At 48.2% G+C, this 21,222-nt stretch overlaps 1 protein-coding gene and 1 non-coding gene across 2 annotated transcripts in view; both read right to left on the reverse strand.

Moving 5' to 3' along the window:
• Positions 1-21,222, reverse strand: part of LOC146197988 (arrestin domain-containing protein 3-like) — a 102,370-nt gene that overhangs the window by 56,807 nt on the left and 24,341 nt on the right. The window lies entirely within an intron of this gene.
• On the reverse strand, positions 6,799-6,872 carry TRNAI-AAU (transfer RNA isoleucine (anticodon AAU)). The gene has a single exon. It is a non-coding gene; the product is annotated as a tRNA-Ile (tRNA).

The following is a 21,222-nucleotide window of genomic DNA, read 5'->3' on the forward strand; positions in this document are numbered from 1 at the left end:
CGCCCGCGCGCCGTCCGTCTATTTACGAAGAAGCATGCAGTGGCCAAGAAAAGCCGGCGGTTAATGCCGCTGACGTTCCCTCTCCATTTATAACATCTCAGATACTTACGAAACGCGACGCAGGACGCTGGCCAAAAGTGCGTCTCGGCGTTCTTTATTACTGGGAGTGTCGCGAGCTTACATATAAGCACAACAGTGCACATATACGCGTCAACGCCAGTCAAAATGAGCGGCCATAAGGAACGGCTATTGCGTAGCGCTGCTTTTAATACAGGAACGTTCGGCGACCCGGGGGCGGTTCGATGCACACTTGGCGCCGTACCAAGCTGACACGAAGCGTGATCAGTTTCATACTGCGCTCGAGCACGATGTCGCTTTCTCGATTTGCGCAAGCCGGTCGTATACTTCAAGCAAGGTCATTACCGTTCGTAGTCACAGCGACAACTGCAGCGCAAAAGGACGGCTTAAAGTGAACAGTGCAACGACCCGCTCCCGCCGCACAAACGTTTCTGCGTTCACGACAAGCTGAAGTAATCAAAACAGCTTGACAAAACCGAGCATTGGCCAGCCGGGACAACGTAACGGAGCACGGTTTGCTATGACAGCTGTCAATACGCGGCATCGATGAGAGAGAGAGAGAGAGGGGGGGGGGATACAGTCATGGCAAGCCAGCGTATGTGACTGCGTAAAAAAGAAAAAAGATATATAAATGAAGATTTACGAGTTAGCGGAGACTATAAAGCAATTTGTAGACACAGATAGGGAAAAAAGAGGTGTGTGAAGAGGGTTCGCACGTTCACAATGCGTCAGGTACAGGAGTAAGTGAACACTGCCCTAACATGTCAACTCGTCCCCCCTCCACAGGAGCATCCCATATCTACCTACCTAACAGTTGACTCCCTGAGGGCACATTTCCGACACATCTCCCGGGTTCCCTGTCATCATTTGGCCAGTCTTCCTATTACCAGGACGCGTACATCGTTGACCGTTGATGCGCATCGCGCTATATTGCCGTCCCAGTTTACACCCGCATCTAGACCGTCCTCTCCACTATGGAGTCTGCATCAACCACACGTGCTTCTTTCAATACCCGGCATCAGGAAGAAGGTCGAGCTATCACCGACAGAACTAAAACAAATCACTCTTGAATACTTCCATGAGCACCATGCAAATCGTTTGCACGTCTACACCGATGGTTCAGTGAATGCCGCGAGTTCTTCGGGTTCCATGGTCATACCCTCAATTAATACAGAAATAAAAGTTAGGACAATTCACCAGACTTCTTCAACAGCTGCAGAGCTAACCGCTCTTCATGTCGCAATTAGGCATATCAGTCAGCAGAGCCCTCAACGATGGTCTATTTTCACAGATTCAAAAACAGCCCTGCAAGCCTTAAAAGCGGCTCTTCGCCGTGGAACCCATGAACAACTTGTTGCGGAAATACGACAAATTCATCACTGTGCAATTAATGGAGGACATGACATCACCTTCCAATGGCTTCCAGGACATAGCGGTATAGCGGGCAATCTTCGGGCAGACGAGGTCGCACGAACAGCCCACCAAGACGGCGATTGTGTGTTGATTCTCCTTTTCCAGGGCAGACGCAGCGCGCTTCGCGCACTTGCGCGGGAACACACGCTCTCCTTGTGGAATTCTGGCCAGTTTGGGAACTGCCGCTTAAAATCCCTGGACCCTGACCTAAAGCTCCGGCTTCCACCTGGCCTACCCCGACGCGAAGAAACTGCTGTGCCGCCTGTGGGTTGGTGTAGCATTCACAAACTCGTATTCTTTTATGATAGGCATGGCAAACAGCCCTGCATGTACAAACTGTCGGTGCGACGAGTTTATGGGCCACATTCTTTGTGAGTGCCCCATATACAGTGAGGTAAGACAGTGTCTATGCCGTGCGCTGGAGCATCTATAGATGGACGCCCAATCACTAAAATTAAGATTTTAGGTCCCTGGCCACGGAGACCTTCTGCGGTGAAGGCCTCCCAGGTACTGCTCCGCTTTATAAAAAGCACAGGCCTAATCGAAATACTATGAGTTTGCTGTTATGTTCCGTGAAATGACTGTGACGTGATGTGATGTGACATGTCTGTGATGTCACTGTAGTCACTTCACCCATCCCTCTTTCACAAGTTTTATATCCACTCACCCCTTTCCCCCATGTGCAGGGTAGCAAGCCGGTTTCTTTTACGGGTTAGCCTCCCTGCCTTCTCTCCTCATCTTCCTCCTCCTCCTCGTCCCCCCTCCGTGAGGAGGAGTCCTCACGGAGGGGGGAAGATAATTTCAGCAGCATCATGCATTGAAGTTCCCTTGAAAAACGACGTTAAAATTACGCGCGGCCAAACTGGCACGCCCACAGAAACGACAGCTGTACTTACATTCCGCAGTCTACTTGGGACCCTTTAAAGAAGTCACTGACATTTCTTCACACGTCCGGTTACAAATGTAGCGTATATGCATGCAGTACAAACGAGCACCTGAGGATGAAGCGGCCTCACACCGATGCCATTAGCGCCGCAGTCTCTCATGGCGACACGATGCCTCGGCTCATTATTTTTTTGCTTTTTCCTTCGTGGAGCAATGCGTAAAATTTCCTCGCGCTTTCAAGCAGCACTGATGTGGAGCGCGTCTGAGAAAATTAGCGGTTGGTAACCTCGAAGTGTTCACGCCTGATTTCTCCAGTCGGCATAAGCGGTGCTTTCTGCTAGCTGACCTGCCTTCGAGCACACCCTTTAGTTCGTGTCTGCAAGGTTTGACTACAGAAGAAAAAAAAAAAATGCTTCACCTTGGATCCCTAGTTCAGGAAAATTCTTCGGGCACTATGTACACAAGTGGACGTTATGTGTACATAAATGGGAGTACAATTAAACTCGCTCTCTACGGTCCAGACTGGCATTCGTTTATCCGTGCGACAGCTTGTGAACGCGGTCACGCAGCGGACACTAACGTTACATGACGGCCTCCAGAGTGACGTCTGCATCACACACCGGTAGCTGCATCCCGCGACATCCGTTTTCATAGGACACGGGCTCTCATCTGATTTGGCCACGAATAGCGCGGAGTCGCACAAAAACCACCATGCATGGCTCTGCGATGCGCATAGATTAGTACGTTTCGGTCAATGACCTCAGGCCTTTTCACCACATTTCCGGTATTTATTTGACACTAAGGGTGCACTCACAACCTTACCGGCTCAATTATAAAATTTCCATAGAACTCATTGAAGCACACAGCTAATGCTTAGAGGTCACCGGCTTTGACGGATAGCTCCATTTCTATTCTTTAACCTGCGAGTTCCGAACTCTTACTGTCCACTGCAGCATACGAAACGCCCCTTCTGAACTTCGCTTCAACTTCATTCTAAAGCGTTTCTAAAGGACGTAGTTCAAGCTCGTATATCACTGCGTTTGATGAATGTATGGCAAGCTTTTGTGTACGCCCTTCAGGAAACCTCTCCTACCTATAACGCAGTCGGAGTGACAAATCTTCCTCTTCCATCCTTCCTCCCTCTCACTCGGCTCCCTTTCAGCGAAGCCCAGAATGCTAATGAGCCGGCGCAGGAAGCCGACATCCGCCATCGTCTCCGTTTTCCTTTTATTCCACCCGTTCTCCCTCTTTTCTTATTTCCTCCTTCGCGCGGCGCATTTTATTCATCCGCTACTCTAGCGCGCAGCTGCAATTCATTAGTCGTTGCCTTGCATTGTCTCCCCGCCCTTTCCCACCGCTGGCCATCATCAATTCGTCGGCGTCGCCTTCGCGAGGCAGAGGAGACGTTCGCTCCAATTTCGGCGGCGACGCGTCGGTTGTTTGGAGCACGCCGCGGGCGCGCGGATAGGACACTGGGCGATTGATGGCCTCCACAGCAAAGCGGGCGTAGGCGGGCGTTTTTTTTTTCTTTTTTTCTTACGAAGATACACGAGGTGGCGATAAATAAAACGGTATATGCCCTGTCTGGCTCGCCAGCGCGGCCGCGGTGGACTTAGCGACTGCCCACCGCGTGCCATCAATAAATACAGCGGCCTGCGGGTCAGCGAAGAGCGCGCCTCGAAAACGGCAACGCCTTGCAAGGACGCCCGCGCTGCACGAGCTAAAACTCATAAAATTTAAGGGATTAATGGGTCTCGCTTCGCAGGAATGAGACCCCGTGGTAGACTAGGAGTACAGCAAAGGGCCGAGGATCCATTTAGACCATCTTGGGTTATCAGCGTACAGTTCGCAAAAAGGATTTACGATGCGTGGAACAACAAGAAAAGTTAAATATTATTCCAGTGACGTGATCCGAGCCAATCCTCCGAAATCACTGCAAGTATACGGAAGGGCGTGCATTATTCAGTAGAATAAATCGTGCCCTGTAGCACATGCATTCCGTAAACTTGTGCTGGCGACGCGCACTGAGGTCTGAGCCTTGACGGCCGTTTCTGCGCTTCTACATCGCCATGTGGTCTTCGTGGTAGGGGTCGAACCCGCGACTACGTGCTTCAGCAGCTGAACGTCACTGATTCATTGTGCGGTGATTGCACAAATTTATATCATAATAACATGCTGAAGCCGTGATCATCCCCAACTTGGTGTGAGAATGAATATTTCAGAACATGAGGGAAGTGTTCGGGTAGCTTGAAATCGGGGCGGGTTATTACGCATTCATTTTTTGCTGAACAGAGCATCAAATACGGGACGAAACAGTTTTTTTGATGCGCTGTTGAGCGATATAGATACGTACCAACGCACCCAATTGAAGATTTATACTGCGACTTATAGTAGCATTAATGTGTGCACAGCCCTTGTCTGTGCGTCTGTTTCATGTCTTCTTTGATGAATGCGCAGTTACTTGCTCAACCCTAAGCGAAAGCAGCGTAGTAACGTTAGATCTTTGAGGAGTTAGTAAATCGAAGCCTCGGGAACCAGCACGCGCAACGTCACATCTGTATACAGAGAGACACGTGTACGTTAAAATTCGCCTCTCTCACGGTGACTAACCATTGCTGATATTTCTGCACACCCGAACCAGTGGTGGAACTCTGCGCTCGGCAATGCTCTGAGCGCTGTCACATCAGATCCCAGTACGCTCGGTTTACAGAGATGATTGTAGACTTCTATCGTGGAACGACGAACAGCTTGCAGATACTCCAGCGGCCGTGCACGCGGTTCCAGTTAAATAGTCCGTACACGATCTCTACACTCGCACACAAACCTTTCCCATGAAGTTTACACACTAACAACGGTCAGATGTCGTTTCCTTTGCTCTCGCAGCACAAAGCTGAATGCTAGCTAGGTCTGCATCCCGGTGCGAGAATATATTCTAACGTGCAAATATCGCTCCGTTCACCACATTTTTTCCAGATACTATAGTCAGTTTGCACTTTCTTTCGGATACATCTTCTCGCCAGCGGACACTAAGAGAAACCAGCATCATTAACTGCACACCGGCATTGTTTTGCGTCGCATATCCTGGTGGCGTGCGCAACAATCATGCTTCCCAGGACAGTTTCCCTCCATTTGCCCTTTTTTTTTTCTTTTTTTTTTTTTTTTTTAAGCACAGTAAGCACGTTGAGCGCACACAGGGAGAGTCAACGGCCTCGGCAGTGTTGCAGATTTTACTTTTCCTGCCCTCGCTGGCGCGGCGTACAACACGCGGAGTGCAGGAGCCATGATGATGACTTCGCGCAGTGCCCGTCCTCCCCCCTGGCTGGGATTTGGGTCCGCTATATGTCCGCGTGTCTTCCATCGCCCGGTGAGTTTTACGAGCTCCCGTCGGCTGCAGTGCGGCCCCGGTCTGGCCTTCGGCTCCCTCCTCCTTACGTCTCTCGCTCGGAACTCGGCGTTTAACAGCCCAGCGGCCAGTAATAATGTGTTCGCGCACTTCCTGCTCTGAACAGAGGGGATACCCCGTCAAAAAGCTTCCCTTTTTGTTTTTATTTTATCTTCTCCCTATTTGCCTGACTGTGTCAAAAAGCTTCCCTTTTTGTTTTTATTTTCTCTTCTCCCTATTTGCCTGACTGTTTTCTTTTCACCTCTCTCTCTCTCTCTCTCTCTCTCTCTCTCTCTCTCTCTCTCTCTCTCTCTCTCTCTCTCTCTCTCTCTCTCTCTCTCTCTCTCTCTCCTTCTTCCTCCTCTTCTTCCCCCGCCATACCATGCCATTGAAAGTTCTGCGTTCATTATGTATGCAGCCGCGTTGTTTACACACGAGGGGCGTGAGTGCCTTCGTAGGCACCCTATGTCTTCACAGAGTCACTGGAAAGAGCGCCCCCTTGCGGCTTACGAGGCAAGGAATCCCGTTCTCAGCCAGAGGGGATGCGTGATTTGGGTCGGCGCCAGGGGTTCTGCCTCGCGGCGCTGATTTCTGTTGTGCGTGCGACTACACGCATCGCGTCGCCGTCGAGGAAGACAAGCGAGGAAGCGATCGACCGCTGATGACTCACCGATACCATGCCGGCCGGCGAGCCCTACAAAAGTTTCTTCATGTGGCCCCCGGCCAATCTGCGGAGGCTTGTCGACGAAATCTCTGTAGACTGTTTACAGACAGTCTATGGGGGCCCGCTTTCGAACTTAGAGGCCATCCATAAGCATTCAGCGTAAATGAGACGCTGTGGAGCACCGGTAAAACGATATCAACAGATCATCTGCTAACTTTCACAGACTGCCTGCAGCCAATTCGTGGACTTTTGCATTTGCAATGTTGCAATTTTAGTGAACATTTACCTTTAGCGTGCGCAAAGTCGTGCCTGTATAAAGTAACAGATATGTAGTACTGTTCCAGTAAGCATTCCAGTAATGAAACGAAAAAAAAAATGGCCTGCGAAGGGACCGAATCTACGACCTTCGCGTTATTAGCACGACGCTCTAACCGACTGAGCTAGTAGGCCGGGTAGACGACACTTGCTTCAAGCTGTATGCGTATTAAAGCGCTCGTGTTGTGTCCTTCTACTCTTGGTCCTCGTTTTTCGCGCTACCTTTAAAATAAACTGTATGCGTACGCTGTTTTATTGCATATATAGCTTTTTGTTTCTTTTGGAGTGAAATCTTTGCTTCACACGAGGACAACCCAAAAATTCGCCTCACTTTACAGGCTTGACCTTCAAGCCCGGCCAAGGTCAAATAGAGCACACATTTCCGAAACTAACAAGCTTGACCTTCAAGCCCGGCCAAGGTCAAATCGAGCGCACATTTCCGAAACTAACAGTCACACATAGCCATTGAATCTAACGCCTCCACATTTCACGATCTCATCCGCAGCGACGTTGACATTTGAAATGTACTTTTTTTGGCAATATGTACATGCTGTGTTACGTTCATTTGTGTTATGCCTTATTGTTTTCTTAAACCTATACTTTGTATTCTATTGCTTTCTATAGCCTGTTTCTTTATCCTCTGGTGCTTAATTATTTTCCCATGTTATATTTAGCCTGCTTATTGTTCATTTGCTTTTTAAGAATGTTTTTCGTTACATGTTTTTTTTTTTTTTTTACACGAACCCCCATCTGTGTAATACCCTCGAATGAGGGCCTTTAGGGGTATATTGAATAAATAAATAAAATGTATTGCTAGGTGCCATTTGGTCGTGCATGGGGTGTATATGCAGTCTTTAAGAGTATACCAGCACACAAGCGCACGTGTGCACGCCTTGAAAGCCGCGCTCGAACACCTGGCTCCTTGGCCGCGTCCGAGACGGTCCAGCTATAGGTACACCGTGAAAATCGGAGCAAAATGGCAAATACCATTGAATTGTAAAACACAAGTTACAGTTTCGTCGTTGATGATATTCCGGGGTTGTCTCAATCCGTCCAATTTGACGGCGCGCTATAGTCGACTGCTTCTGGGCACATCATGGGTAAAATCTTGCTTGCCTTAAAATCTCACAACTAGCGCTTGTTTACTGAAGGCGGCGACCTAGGTGAATAAGTCGTTCATTGCCCGATGGTGTAAAACGCGCATAATTGGGGGACAATAAAGAAATCGATGTGTGGCGTTTTAGAACATCTGATCCGAATGCAGAGTGGTGGACGCGTAATTTTGAGGCAACTTGGAATCAGTAAAGTCGGCATTAAAAACTTGCACAAGGGGTGAATCAAGAGAGGCAATTATTCGCATTCAGCCCTGTACGTGTAAGCAAGGCTTAGCCACTCATGCGGCTTGCATAGAAAACAAGCTAGAAACGTTTTCACTGTCGCATATCAGTTTTAACATGCTCCTCATTTGGCGTTTTTTGTTTAATTTTTTCATGGTCGTAAATTTCAATGACCACGCGTTAGTTTATACAATATAGAATACACATTAGCAATCGTGTGCAGAGATTGAAATCGAGAATAACATGAGATATCGCCGCATTTATTTATCAGAGCTACAACGCATTGCGCTCTATTGGCTTAAGCTACACAGGGTTAGTAATTGTGATTAGGGATAGTTAGCGCAAGTTTATCGTCCGATTATATTCATTTCCTACCATCCTCCCGATTAATGTATCCAGTCCGGGGAATCACCGTACACGATAGTTGTACGATAAGGCATGCCATTCGTTCGGACATTCGTGCACAAAACTTCTCGCGTTTCATCTACTCGTGTGTGCGAAGCAATGGCTAGATCTTGTCTTGAGAAACACAAGCTCGGTGCTTGATAACAACTGCGCCCCAACTGACCTGCAAGCTCTTTTACTATGCACCAGCCGTGCTAGCGAGTGTCATTACCCCCTTTTTACTATACTACACACAGCCGTGCATACTTCCTGTCCTCGTGCTCTCTCTCTCTCTCTCTCTCTGTATAGCTGCCATCAGAAAATTCGAGTAGTGACACTTGCCACCCCTTCTATCTCGTAATCATACAAGCATCCGCGTAACAAAGACCCCAAGATGCTGCCAAATTCTGACAAAAATGTCTCAGTGTGCATGCGAGCGAACCACTCATACAACGCTGTATATAAACGGCGTGTATATACGCTCCATCAGCGCGGTGTCAATTTCTTGAAAATCGCCAATACATGCAGGCAGTGATCGAGTATTTGACACCTGATCGAGAGAGGATCATGAAAACACAATTACACTTGTAAAATTCCGAAGAAGGAGAAAGCCCTCAGCCGGGGTCAGAATGATGGAGATATATTTGCAGGCTATATAGCTGTGTCGCTGTCCCCGCTTTATTCCCAACACAGGGCCGCCAGCCATCGATTCATTTTAGTTGGTTCACTACGTGCGCGCGCTTTAGGCAATTCGGTTGCCTTCAGCGCGGATAGGTTCGAGAAAAAAGAGTGAGGTCACAAGGAAGAAAACAGAGGAGTGAACAACAGCAGTGATTTTTTCAATAGGGGGTTTTTGTAGAATTTTGCCTACAGTACATATATGTTCGTAAAACGATATATATATATATATATATATATAAAACCAGTAAGAGGCACCTCAGGGCAGGGGCACGCAAGATTTAAAGATAAGTTTAACTATAGTAAACTGCAGCGGTAGTAGCGGCTCGACAGATTGGAAACGCTGAATGTAACAAATGGTTCCCTATTTACATGGCTAAGCTAAGGCAGCTTAGGTTCGTTATAGCACGTTTAGCCATTGTCTATATTTACCTTGTCTATTGTTTATACTTTGTGTCTGTAGCCAATCGTCGTTCACGCGCATGCTCATAGTGATGCGCAAAAGTGGAGAGACCAAGGATTTAACGGGACTGCACGAATGCCAGCGTTTTCCGATAGTGCAGCGGCTGTTCTTGAGACATGAGTATACGCTTATCTGATGCCGGTGGAAATGAAAAACTCTATTGCTGTGAAAAAAAAAAAAAAAAGGTCTTGAATTTCGCGCAATTTCCTTGGATAATGGTTAAACGAGAGAAAGCTATACATATATATGCAGTGCTTTGCTGCAGGTGTTTCAACCGGCTGTTTTTGATGATGTACAACTCTCAAACTGCCTTAATTTCTTTTTTTTTTATTATTCGAAGTCATTTTTAAAAGGCAGATAGTATATTAACTCATCGATATCTCTTCATAGCAAAAAAGCTGCAAAACTAGGCCTCACGACTCCCAACAGCACAAGAGTTGGTTTCAATTGCCTACAGGCTTAGGATCCTTTTTAAAAGCTTGGGTACATTTCGCTGGGAACCCGGTGTAGCTATAGGGCGTGCAACCTCGAGCTAAATTAAGAAAGCGTCTCATCTTTTTTTCTTTTTCTGGATGAAAATTTCTAGCTGAGGAACCCCTTCGGCGCTTAGTTTAGTGCTTAATTTAAGCATTTCTATCACAATACCCTCGGCCAATAAAGATCGATAGAACCTTTCTTATTTCAGCGGGAAAATATACTGTTCAAAAGCAAGCAGGGATACCTCCAATACTTTTGCTCCGTACGCATACCGGCGCGCACGATGATTATGAATACAGCCCGTTCTCGGCTCAAACGACCCGCACAGAGGACGGCTTAATCGGCAAAACCCCCGCGAAGATCGCCGCGCCGCCTGAGTGCACAGTAGCCGCTCAATGCGCAGTAGCAAAGTTTTAAACGCCGCCGGTTCACGCTCCGCGCGTTCGGGCACTCTTTCAAACTGTCTCCCGCACTCCTCCCCGGACGACGACACGCGGCGCGCTCCCTTTAATTCCGCCGTGGCTACGGTCCCGGTTCCCTCGCCGCTTCCCTCCGTTGCGCTCGTGTACGCGCACTATCCCGCCCCCGCAGAGCACACGCACGCTCCGGGGGCCATCTATATTGGCCGCACGACATCATCAATTGCTGGCCGCGGAATATACGAGCACGTCCGAACCAGGCGCGCAGGCACGCGAGCCCCCGGATGAGCAGGTCGGCTTTGGTGCGCCGAGCTTCAGTGACGTATGGAGGCCGTAACACAATGAGCCACTGAAAGTGCGCGCCGCTGGTGGAGAGCTTGGGCGGTGGTTCGCATATCTCGATGCGCTGCACGCAGGTGATAGGCTCGACTCTGTGCACGGCCTTCTGGTGTTTGGGCGCTCAGAAAAATTGCTTCGTAGTTTATATGGAGAGCGAAAGACACGCACGCACGCACGCACACGCGCGCACGCACGCACACACGCACACACACACACACACACACACACACACACACACACACACACACACACACACACACACGCACACACACACACACACACACACACACACACACACACACACACACACACACACACACACACACACACACACACCTCACGGTGCGCTTCCATGTACAGCACAGCTGGGCAGATACCCACTGGCTACCCACATGGAAGAATCCAATTCTGAAGATTCGATCGATAGCCGTCGTCCGAGAAGAGGAAATGGGGCGCGTAATGTCTTTCGGAAGGCGGTTAGCCACATAAATAACCTCGGAATTACGCGCGACCCGCATCGACGCAAGAGCGACTTTATAGTTCGGCACGGAGTCACGTAGTGCACACGGAGACGCTTAAAGCGAGGCCGTGCAGGAGCATGAAGCCCGGGGGAGGAAACGGTGGCAAAAAAGTGAGATACCTACATAACGGATGTATCCAATAACGAAGGAACGACCCTAAAGAAAGGCTGTCGATGGATACGTGGGCAGAAATTGTGCACTTCTATGGTGACCTTCGTGGTGAGGATAAGGACAACCTTAGGGTCTATTAGGACGTACGACCGGCTGTCGCATGAGACCAAAGAGCTGCGCAGCGCGACCGATGTTGACACTTGCAAATGCGATCTGCGGGTCGCTTTCCACGTCTGTCTATCTTGACTGTTCACCACATCGAGTAAGGCGAACTGATGATCACTTCAGCTGAACCGTTGATTGGTTACCAGTTTTCGACCAGCAGTCGCAAAGCTTTTCGCTTTTCGACCAAAACAGTCGCACGACCTCCGCGAGTAGCAAGTGTAAACGGGCCTTTAGACTTCAATCAAGCAAAGGATCGAGCAGGTTTTTGGAAATGGTACGCTACTATCGATTTTAACCACATGTGGTTATAATCGATAGTAGCGTGACAGTGCACTGTCAAACAGGGGATAGAAAGTGCTCGGAATATAAAAAGCCTTATGCATAGCATTCATTGACTACGAGAAAGTATTTGACTCAGAGGAAGCTCCAGCAGTCATGCAGGCATTACGAAATTAGGGTGTAGGTGAGCCATAGACTCAAGACTCCTGCGAAAATGAAGGCCTAACTACCCGAAAAGGGGAAATTATGTCGACGTCAGAAACTATTGCGACGTCCTGACCGGGGAAATTCTATCGACTTCTGTAAAGGGGAAATTATGTCGACGTCAGAAACTATTGCGACGTCTCGAGGACACATCTCGCGGAATTTCGCGAATTCTCGCGGACGCGAGATTTTCATAATGAGTCTAAAAGGCTTTCGCGTTTAAAACTAAGTATGGAATATTGTGCGTGGCAAGGATAAATGCGAATCAGATGTGCTAGCACTCGGGATTTCACTTCAGTTTCGGCTAGATTTTTCAAGGTCAAGCATACTTCAGGCAAATATTGGTGAAATCGATGGTTCTGAAGCTTAGCGGTGTGAACGTTTTGTGCCGCGCTTAATGCACCCACCTTGAGAGGGAAATGCGATAGCGGTGTGTTCCGCATGTATGTCAGTTGGTGAAGGCGCCGACATTCAGTGCACAGCGCTAAAGAGAGGCACATACCCAGCACGGGTACAAAACCTACTATTTTTACTGAAGGCCAAGCAGACAACGGCTGAACGCCTGAATGAAAGCTGTAGCGCACTGAGAAAGTGCGCAAAGGGATGACCGCGAAGATTAGGGAATCTAGGGCAGGACGGGCACAGCTGCCATTACTTTTGGGATGCAAAATGTTTTTCTTGTTAGCGTAATACAGTCAACAGGCTGATTACTACAGCATGTGCAAGAGATGTGTGGAAATGCAGTAAAACAAAACCTTAATATAAATAATCCTATTACCTCTTCTGTAGAGTCTCTCAGCCGATATATCATTGGTTCACCAGACGACAAAGAAAAAACGCCCATTTGTCTCCGAAAAGCTTTTCTTATACGATAGTCCCCGGCCTAACTATTATGCACATCCTTCTCCCTGTGCTCCTTTTGTACAGTTGTGTAGCAATAGGGGCGCTGTGGACGAGTTTCTTTGCTCACATTATCTATCAGTTTAAGCTTGCTGTTATTTTTATTTTGGACTAAGTAGAATATGTATATCCATATCCAGCTAAATATGAGACCAAATTCATAAGGCGCCGTACACGCTTTGAAGGAGTCGAGATCCGCAGCACAGATCATGGTCACAGCAGGAAGACTGCTATATATAGAAATCTACCTTGAGTGACGCTGTCCAACCTAACGTAGTGCTCGTATCTGAAAAGGGTAAAGAAAAGATAAATTTCTGGCTCCCAGCACACGGTTAAAGACCGGGAAGAAGCACATGCAGTCAATTATACGAGGCGCACGATGGGTGAGCATCGAGAGCACCGAGAGTGAATGCAGAAATCCGGGTGCTATTGCTGATGCCGAAACACGCTCGCATGACTGGGCAAGCGGCGTGCGCCCGAGTAGCTGCCGTTGAAAAGCACACCTCGCGTCAATAACATTCTCAAACGAAACATCCGGAAAGGCGGCCAACCTTGAACCACTGCCGCCATCCCCAGCACCATACCCAGGGCTGCACGCGTGAAAGACAAGCTCAATGCACACTGGCGGGAAGAAAGGTGTCAGGGCGGAACACTACTTCCCCTCGAGAGAACTAAAAAAGAAATAAAGCGTAGACACAATACTTGAAAAGGCAGCCGCAGAATCAACAACCGCGCTTGGATTTGGCACGCGGGAAAGAAAAAAAAAAAAAAAAAAAAACGAGGCGCAAGGGGTGCCTCCTCCTCTTTTATTTTGCGAGATGAGGTCAGCGGAGCAAACAAAAAACCGGCAGTTTATGCTCTCGGCTTCCTCACTCACTCCTCGAACTGAGGAACCGCCAGGGCTCATTCGTGTCTTCCGTGCGATGTGACGCCCACGCCATGACCCCTCGTCCGTCCACAAGGCGAGACACGTGCAAGGACTCGGTGTTCCAGTTGCGAAGGTGAACTAAATAAATAAAGCTCAATCGGCTCCACGGATCAACAAGCTAAGCTGAGGGAGAGGCGCTGTTGTATACAAACAACTGTACTGTTTCCTGCCGCAACCCTTTTTGCAGACAGACGCGATCGAAAAGCCCCCCCCCCCCCCCCCCCCCACCTCCCCCCCTTCCTTTTCCTACCTTAATTTGACGACGTCTTGACTCGAAAAGTTAACTCGGGCAATGGAGCCCACTACGAGTTCCGCGCGCAAATCTTTGCCGTTGCCATGGCTGGGATGATGTGTGCACAGTGGGGAAGCCAAATGAGGTTAGCATGGAGAGGGAGGGAGGAGGGTGCTGGGATGAAGGAGGAAGGAGGGGAGGGGAGGAGTTCAGTTTGCGTCGTAAAAATGTTCTGAGCAGCCAAATGCCTACAGAAGACGCAGCAGCGTTACTACCTCGCCTAGCCGCTCCAGCCACAGTGGGGAACACAAAACGCTCGGTGAGTTGAGCCGCGCGCGGGTTCAAAACAAGCGCGGGGCTGATGAAAAACACGACTCGGATTCCGCGCTCTGCTGCTCACTCCCCACCCCAGCCAGCTCGTCTCCATCATCCCCTTACGCCTCCTCCTGAAGACTTCGTTTCAGTCCTCTTGCTTTTGATTGTTTGCTTCGTCCTAGTCTGCAGTTCCCGGAAAACACACACGAAAAAAGATAACTTCGAATTTCGCCCCCCTCTCTCTCTTCTGCGTTTCGTTCCTCGTTTTCCTCTCCCTGGTCTTCGCTGCGCCCTGGCCCGCTTTCCTAAAAGCTGCGATCAGCAACGGTGCAGCACCGTGACAGACGTTGAGAGTTTAAAAGGACGCAGCGGTGTTAATACGAGAGAGGAGTGGAGAAAGTTTGTTTATTCTCTAGACTCGTGCGAGGCAGGAGAGGGAGGACGCGACACGAGCGGTACGACCGGTGACGTCGGCCTGTCGTCGAGCCTTCGTACGGAAAACTTCTTTCGTATACACACGAGACAAAAACTGTGGAGCGTACAGACTTCCTAATTGTTAATAATATCGCGCGAGCGTCGATTCCAGGTCTAGCGGCTCCGAGGCGAAGCAGAGTGTAAATCGAGAGAGGGCACGCAGATGCGCGTAGGTTACCACGGTGTTGACTGCGTGATCTTAGCTGTCCTGCTTCGTGCGAAGCAAGTAACCCAAACGAAGCAAGTTTATAGGCGAATGCTGTGAGCGCTTTTTTTTTTTTTTCTTGCTCACCATCTAATGCCAGTTTAGGATTCTGGATGAGTGCAAACGCGAAACGTTGCAAGTACGACAGCAACCTGCGAGCTACCTTGGTCAACTTGGGACTATTCCAGCTTCAAGTTATTGGTGAATTCACTCTGGTCTTCTTGGTTAGCTCATTTAGCAGATCGACTGCCACCCATAGGCGATGGTCTCAAATCCCGGACCAATACGACGTGCTCTTCAATTACGGAGTTTCTGTGAAATACGTATAGTTTTGCTTTGTAGCCGTATGGTTGCGCTCGGGTTGACGATGATGAGTATAATCATTTATAACAAAATTGGAACGCCGAGAGTGAAAACACGATACAATTTTTTTTTTCGTAAGTAACTACTGAAAATGATTTCCTGAGCAAGGCAGGCTGTTTATCGCAAACGTTTAATCTTTTTTTTTTTTTTTCTCCAGTATCATGCGTTCTATATGCAACGGATAAAACCATTAAAAGGGTTTCAAATTGGGCTAGTTGATGATTCACAGTTATACATCCTTTCAATTTTTAAAAACTTGGAGAATTAACAGGAAACGACACCTTATTTCATGACATCTTTTTTTCGCGCCATTTCCTGTTCCTTGTCCAAGTTTTTCAAAAGCCCAGCGATGTACGACCATGCGGATAAAACAATTGCCAGTTTTTTTTAGGCTCAGATGCATAACTAGCATGGCTTTTCTTGGGGCTCCAATGTAGCCGATTAACGGAGAAGGCTGCTACGCTTTATTCAGAACAGCCCATCAGATGGCGCTCACTTCAGCAGCAGTAATTGTGGGGGATGTTGTTGTGCCCTTGGTCAATGTCGCATGCCCACGAGAGGGACTGGCCAAGCATATAATCGTCAGAAATATGCATTATATTGCTCTTGTGCCCGCATGTTTTCCTTGCTTCGTCGAGCCAGTCGACGGTCACGACCTTTTGTGTCGAGTTCCATGGAGTCGAAGAAATCCTTTTTTTTTTTTTTCTTGTTAATCGCTCGCCGTTTGCTCACGCTCTTTCGTTTCAACGTATATAGATTTGAACTGACTCGATCGAATATTTCTGCCTCTAAGTCACAAACCACACCGCAGCCACGTCCACTGCCCCTCTATTATAGGGGTCCACAAACGATTCAGTCAGAAGGCGGCAGTGCTAAACGATAATCTCTATCTGCATAGCCGCACAGACCGACTGTTTGCGGCTCATTTGTTCCCTGAATCGTCCGTCATTCTCCACTCTATGCCCTTACATTTCTTTCGCCGTCAGTGAGCCGCTTGTGCGTGCACATAAGGCAGATGTGCTACATTCGGCGGGTCCTCCCAAGACACGAGGCGGCGGCAGTTATGAAAGGATCCCCGATGCGCGGAGATTGGTGAGGCACGCTGAAAGGACGGGCCTTGCCCCGTGCGCAAGAGTGGGTCGTCAGATTCAGCAGATCCGCTTAGTGGTATAACGTGGACGCTCCCTCGAGGAGCCGAAGTTCTCAGGGCACGCGATAAGCCCTGGCCTGAGTGCAATGAGACGACACTCAATCCTATATTGCAAAACGGGGGTGTACCACTGCGTGCGGCAAATTTACCGGCGTCAGCCTCGTTCGCCGGAACGTATACGTCCCTTTCGGCACAACCTTCGGGCGATTCAATTTGCCTTTTATTCGGTAACGGGCGAGAATGTGGTGACATAGATGTCGCTCTTGCGGGCCACGCTTTGCTTGTGCGACGGTTGTACAAGAGAGCGTGCGCAGACTGCTACCAAACGGTCGATACGAATTTCGAAACACGTGGGAATTCACATCGGATAAGCAACCTCCTTCCACATTCGTACATACCTCTAACAGCTAGCAGGAACCGGACTGCCCGTTTCTTGTGCAGGTATATGGACTGAGTCCAAAAGACTCCGCATGTCACACACCCATTAATTACCCTTTCCCCCAAACGAATACACTTGCTTCGTAAAATGGTCCCTATATGGTCATAATGAGTCTTTCCTTGTCCTCGCCTTCTACGTTGTAATTGCTTGTTTACGAATCCAATGCGCCCCACGTTCTCTCTTCTCGAAAAATCCGAATGTCAACTTCCGCGCCCGTCACGGGTCGTGCATTCCGCCGCTATAGCACCATTTATATTTATTTTATGGCGAAGTCAGAAACCTTGTTTGCAAGCCAACGCGCTCGTGTCCACTTGTAGCGCGAGGACACGCGATCTTTCCTCGTGTTGCCAAGGGCGGGGCGCAAACGAAGTCATCACCATGCAGGCCGTAGAGGAACATACGTACGTCTCATCAATCGGCACAGGCTTGAGCGTATACATATACCATAGCCTACAATGATGTTATTACGAATGGCCCAGCAACAAGTCCCATGAAAGCGTATATTTTTTCCTCTTCTCTATGCCCGAAGCGCCGTACAGATATAGTACCCACATAGGGCCGGCCTCGCAAGCACAAAGATGCGGGAATTTGTCATTTATCTTACCCTACCCTTCCTATACCTTTCCTCCTCCTCCTACCCTTCCACCTTGTCATTTGCCTCTCATTGTTTGCCTCTTGTCGGCGTTCGTTCCAGTGCTACATATAATTATAATTGGTTTATAGGAAAGGAAAGGCGCAGTACATATCACACTTTCTCCGGCAAGTGTGCGTTTGGACGGTAACCATCGCTCCTGTCGCGTGGCGTTCCTTGGCGCGCGTTCAAGTGTGGGATTGCAGATGACAGGAACGCTAGACAGTAACATCTCGCGGAATATGAAAGATCTCGCGCCCAACGCTCGCGCACGGGATTTCGTTCCATGAGTCTAGGAAGGCTTTCGCCTTAGAACATCCAGACGCCACCGATGGGATCCGGACACACGACCTCTGTACGTCACCGTACGGTGAGCTATGGCAGCGGCTGTCTAGACTCCGGGTGTATTTTGCGGCACGCTTTTTCTCTACGGCAGACGTAGAACGTATCGTATTGCCGCGAGTGCCACGTGGAATGCGCCCAGTGAAGGTGTTGCAAGAACCCTTTTATATTCCTATGGTGTCCAGGCTGCCAGAACCTAGACCATGGGCAGACAAGGGTCATTTCCGAATGATTTCCTGGGTTCCAACAGTTGGTTTACTCGGGATGCTTTGACGTCACTTCGCCGCTCTCCGCTTCATCCCTTAATTTGATTAATATCTTCTCTCCATTACAGCGCCTGTGGCACCAACATAAAATCGATATGCTTTACCAAGAACCATTCTTCGTGGCGGCAAATGGAGGCTCCTCTCCTTCGATTGTGGTGCAGCTTGTCTTCGGTGCGTGCCGTCACCCTTCGACGTCATGACCGGCCCAGGACCCAAAGAAGCTCTCCTCAGCTCAATCGTATACATCTCAGGAAAGGAAAAGGCGGCGCTCCAATTCGCAAACCTCTGATAGGATAGGCTAACCAGCGGGAGCTGGTGCAAAGGAAAAAGCTAGAGACCAGGCTGGCGTGGCTGCCTTGATGAGCTGATTTTGTCTAGCAGAAGGAATGTCCAGCAGATCTGCACTGCCATATGTATATGTAACGCATGCCCACGGCAGGTGTTCTGGCGGACGAAGATTTCATCTTCAACAAGCGGCTTACTTAAGCAGCGGTGAATGCCTTTACCAGTGACCCCCGGTTGCACCGGCCTAGCTGGGCGCCATTCGTGGGCACCGTATACACATCTGACGGCAATTGACGCATTTGGCTTTGCCGTTATTATTTCTGCCTCTCGGGCTTAGCTCACTGCGTCGATATATATGTCAGCCGTCTTTATCATGATCAACGCTTTGATCAGAGGCAAGTTTTCTGTCCCGGCTCTCCTTGGGCCTCTTTCTCTCTCTCTGTCTCTCTCTGCACGCATTTCCGCCGGTGGTCCACTGTCCCCGATTGTGGCGGACGCCGACCTCTTCGGGGCTCCTTCAGCCGCCCAGAGCGCAGCGGTAGCCTTGACTCGAGTGGTTTCGCGTCTCTGCTTTTGCTTTAATGTGTTATCATAAGATGCTGCAGTGAGCTCCTAAGCCAGGTTGTGTGCGTATCGTCGCCGCCAGCGCCAATCGGGGAGAGGAGGAGAGCCGGCGCGGAGTGAAAGGGTTCTGGCCTTGAAAGAAATTAAATAAAAAAATAAAGGCAAAAAGCCTAAAAAAGGGCTTGACAAAGGTTCTGCACCCCGTTTGCAGGACGACTCAGAGCCGACATGACAAGAAATGCATGCAAGCTTCACATCAACAAGCTACAAAAAATAAAATGATGATAACACACGCGACATTAAAAGCAAAACCAAATGCAAGTACATTAACATCAGGACAAGCACTACAAATGAAAGCAGGAATTACAAAAAAAAAAAAAGAAACATGACAAGAGCGAAAAAAGCAGACTGCAGGGGAAGGCTAATACTATGAAATTTTATTCGATTGGAGACTCGAGAAAAAGCGGTACAATACGTGTAAAATAGAATCACAGAAAAAAAAAAAAAGTACAGTACATTTTTTTTTTTTTTTTAGAAATCAGCAAAATGCTCTCAAATTTAATTCTCTCGGTAAGGTTTACTGGCTATAGCATCTGGCAACCGTAATTTGTTCGTATGCATGATAACTGTCATTGTTCTGTGTTTCTTGTGTTATGGACACGGCGCCGTGATCTCACAGCTGCAAGTTCTATCAGCCAGCCTCCCACTTCCCCACACTGCAACTCTGTTCAACTTTGGGTCTCTCTCTCTCTCTGCTCGTGGTTCGGTGAAGTTCAAATTTACTTAAAGATCATAAAGGTCTCATCAGCCATTCATCCCCACTCGAGCACCAAGTTGCAGTGCATTAGCAGAACATGGCTTTGGAGGCACACCCAATGATACTGAAAAGAAGGCTACATGCTGGGCCATTTAGCGATACCTTCACCATACCTCATTACTTTTGAAAAGGAATTAAATTACATTACTAATTACTTTGTTGGAAATCGCAGAAAAGAAATTAAATGAAATTACTGATTATTGCTTCCCAAAAGTAATGAAATTACATTACAATTACTTCTACTGAGTAATTCAATTACTTTGAAATTACTTTCAAGTTTCCATAAATACAAAAACAAGTAAAGCTATTAAACAAAACAACAACTTGTTCTCCAGAGTATTCTAGTTGACTATAGTTCTGCTCAATTCTGTCTCCTTTTGCCAATCCGTTACGCTGGCTTCGGATTGCAGCACGTCGTTCCTGCTTTCGCGCACTCTACTTTTTTGTCTATTGAAGGAGTGATGGCGCACTTTAGTATAATTAATTTCGAGAGGAATTAATTACTTTGCTGCGAAATTACTACCAAAAGTAATTAACTACATTACTAAATTACCAAACTGAAAAAGTAATTCATTACATTACAAATTACCGAAATAAGTAATTAAATTGCAGTAATTTCATTACTGTAATTCAATTACTGCCATGTCTGCCTCAGTCAGAGCTGGAAACGCCTGTGCGTGCTTAGTGAAACGCAAATCTCAGCAGCTGCGTTTTCGGAAATTTACAGCTGTTTGTTGTTTCGACCCCAATATCCTGCCTCAGTGGTGTGGAAGGCCTCCGCGTGGAATGTTTGTTCCAAGGAGCGGACACGTGCCCCGAACGAAAGCAAACATCTTGGCTGAGTATGAGTGTGTGTATAAAGGCCGCGCATCGAGGAGCGCACGCTGTTTTACGGTCATATGTCGTAACGTATACTACCCGTCCGCAGTTACGGTCGAATCGCAGTGATTCATAATCTTTGACGGACAACGCTTCTCGCTTATTCGAACAAACAGCTTCAAAACTTCCGCTGGTCTCCGAAGCTTTCAGTGCATTAAGGCCTCTAATGGCTCATACTGTCGGCATTTGTTCCTCCGGTCACACACACACATATATATATATATATATATATATATATATATATAGTTTTCAATCAAATGACGCCATCATCCGCAACCAAAATTAATACCATCATCAAAATAAAAATCCGGTCTCCCC

This window comes from Amblyomma maculatum, chromosome 2 (genome assembly GCF_055883805.1).
Source record: "Amblyomma maculatum isolate TAMU_Amacu chromosome 2, ASM5588380v1, whole genome shotgun sequence".
NCBI lineage: Eukaryota > Metazoa > Arthropoda > Arachnida > Ixodida > Ixodidae > Amblyomma > Amblyomma maculatum.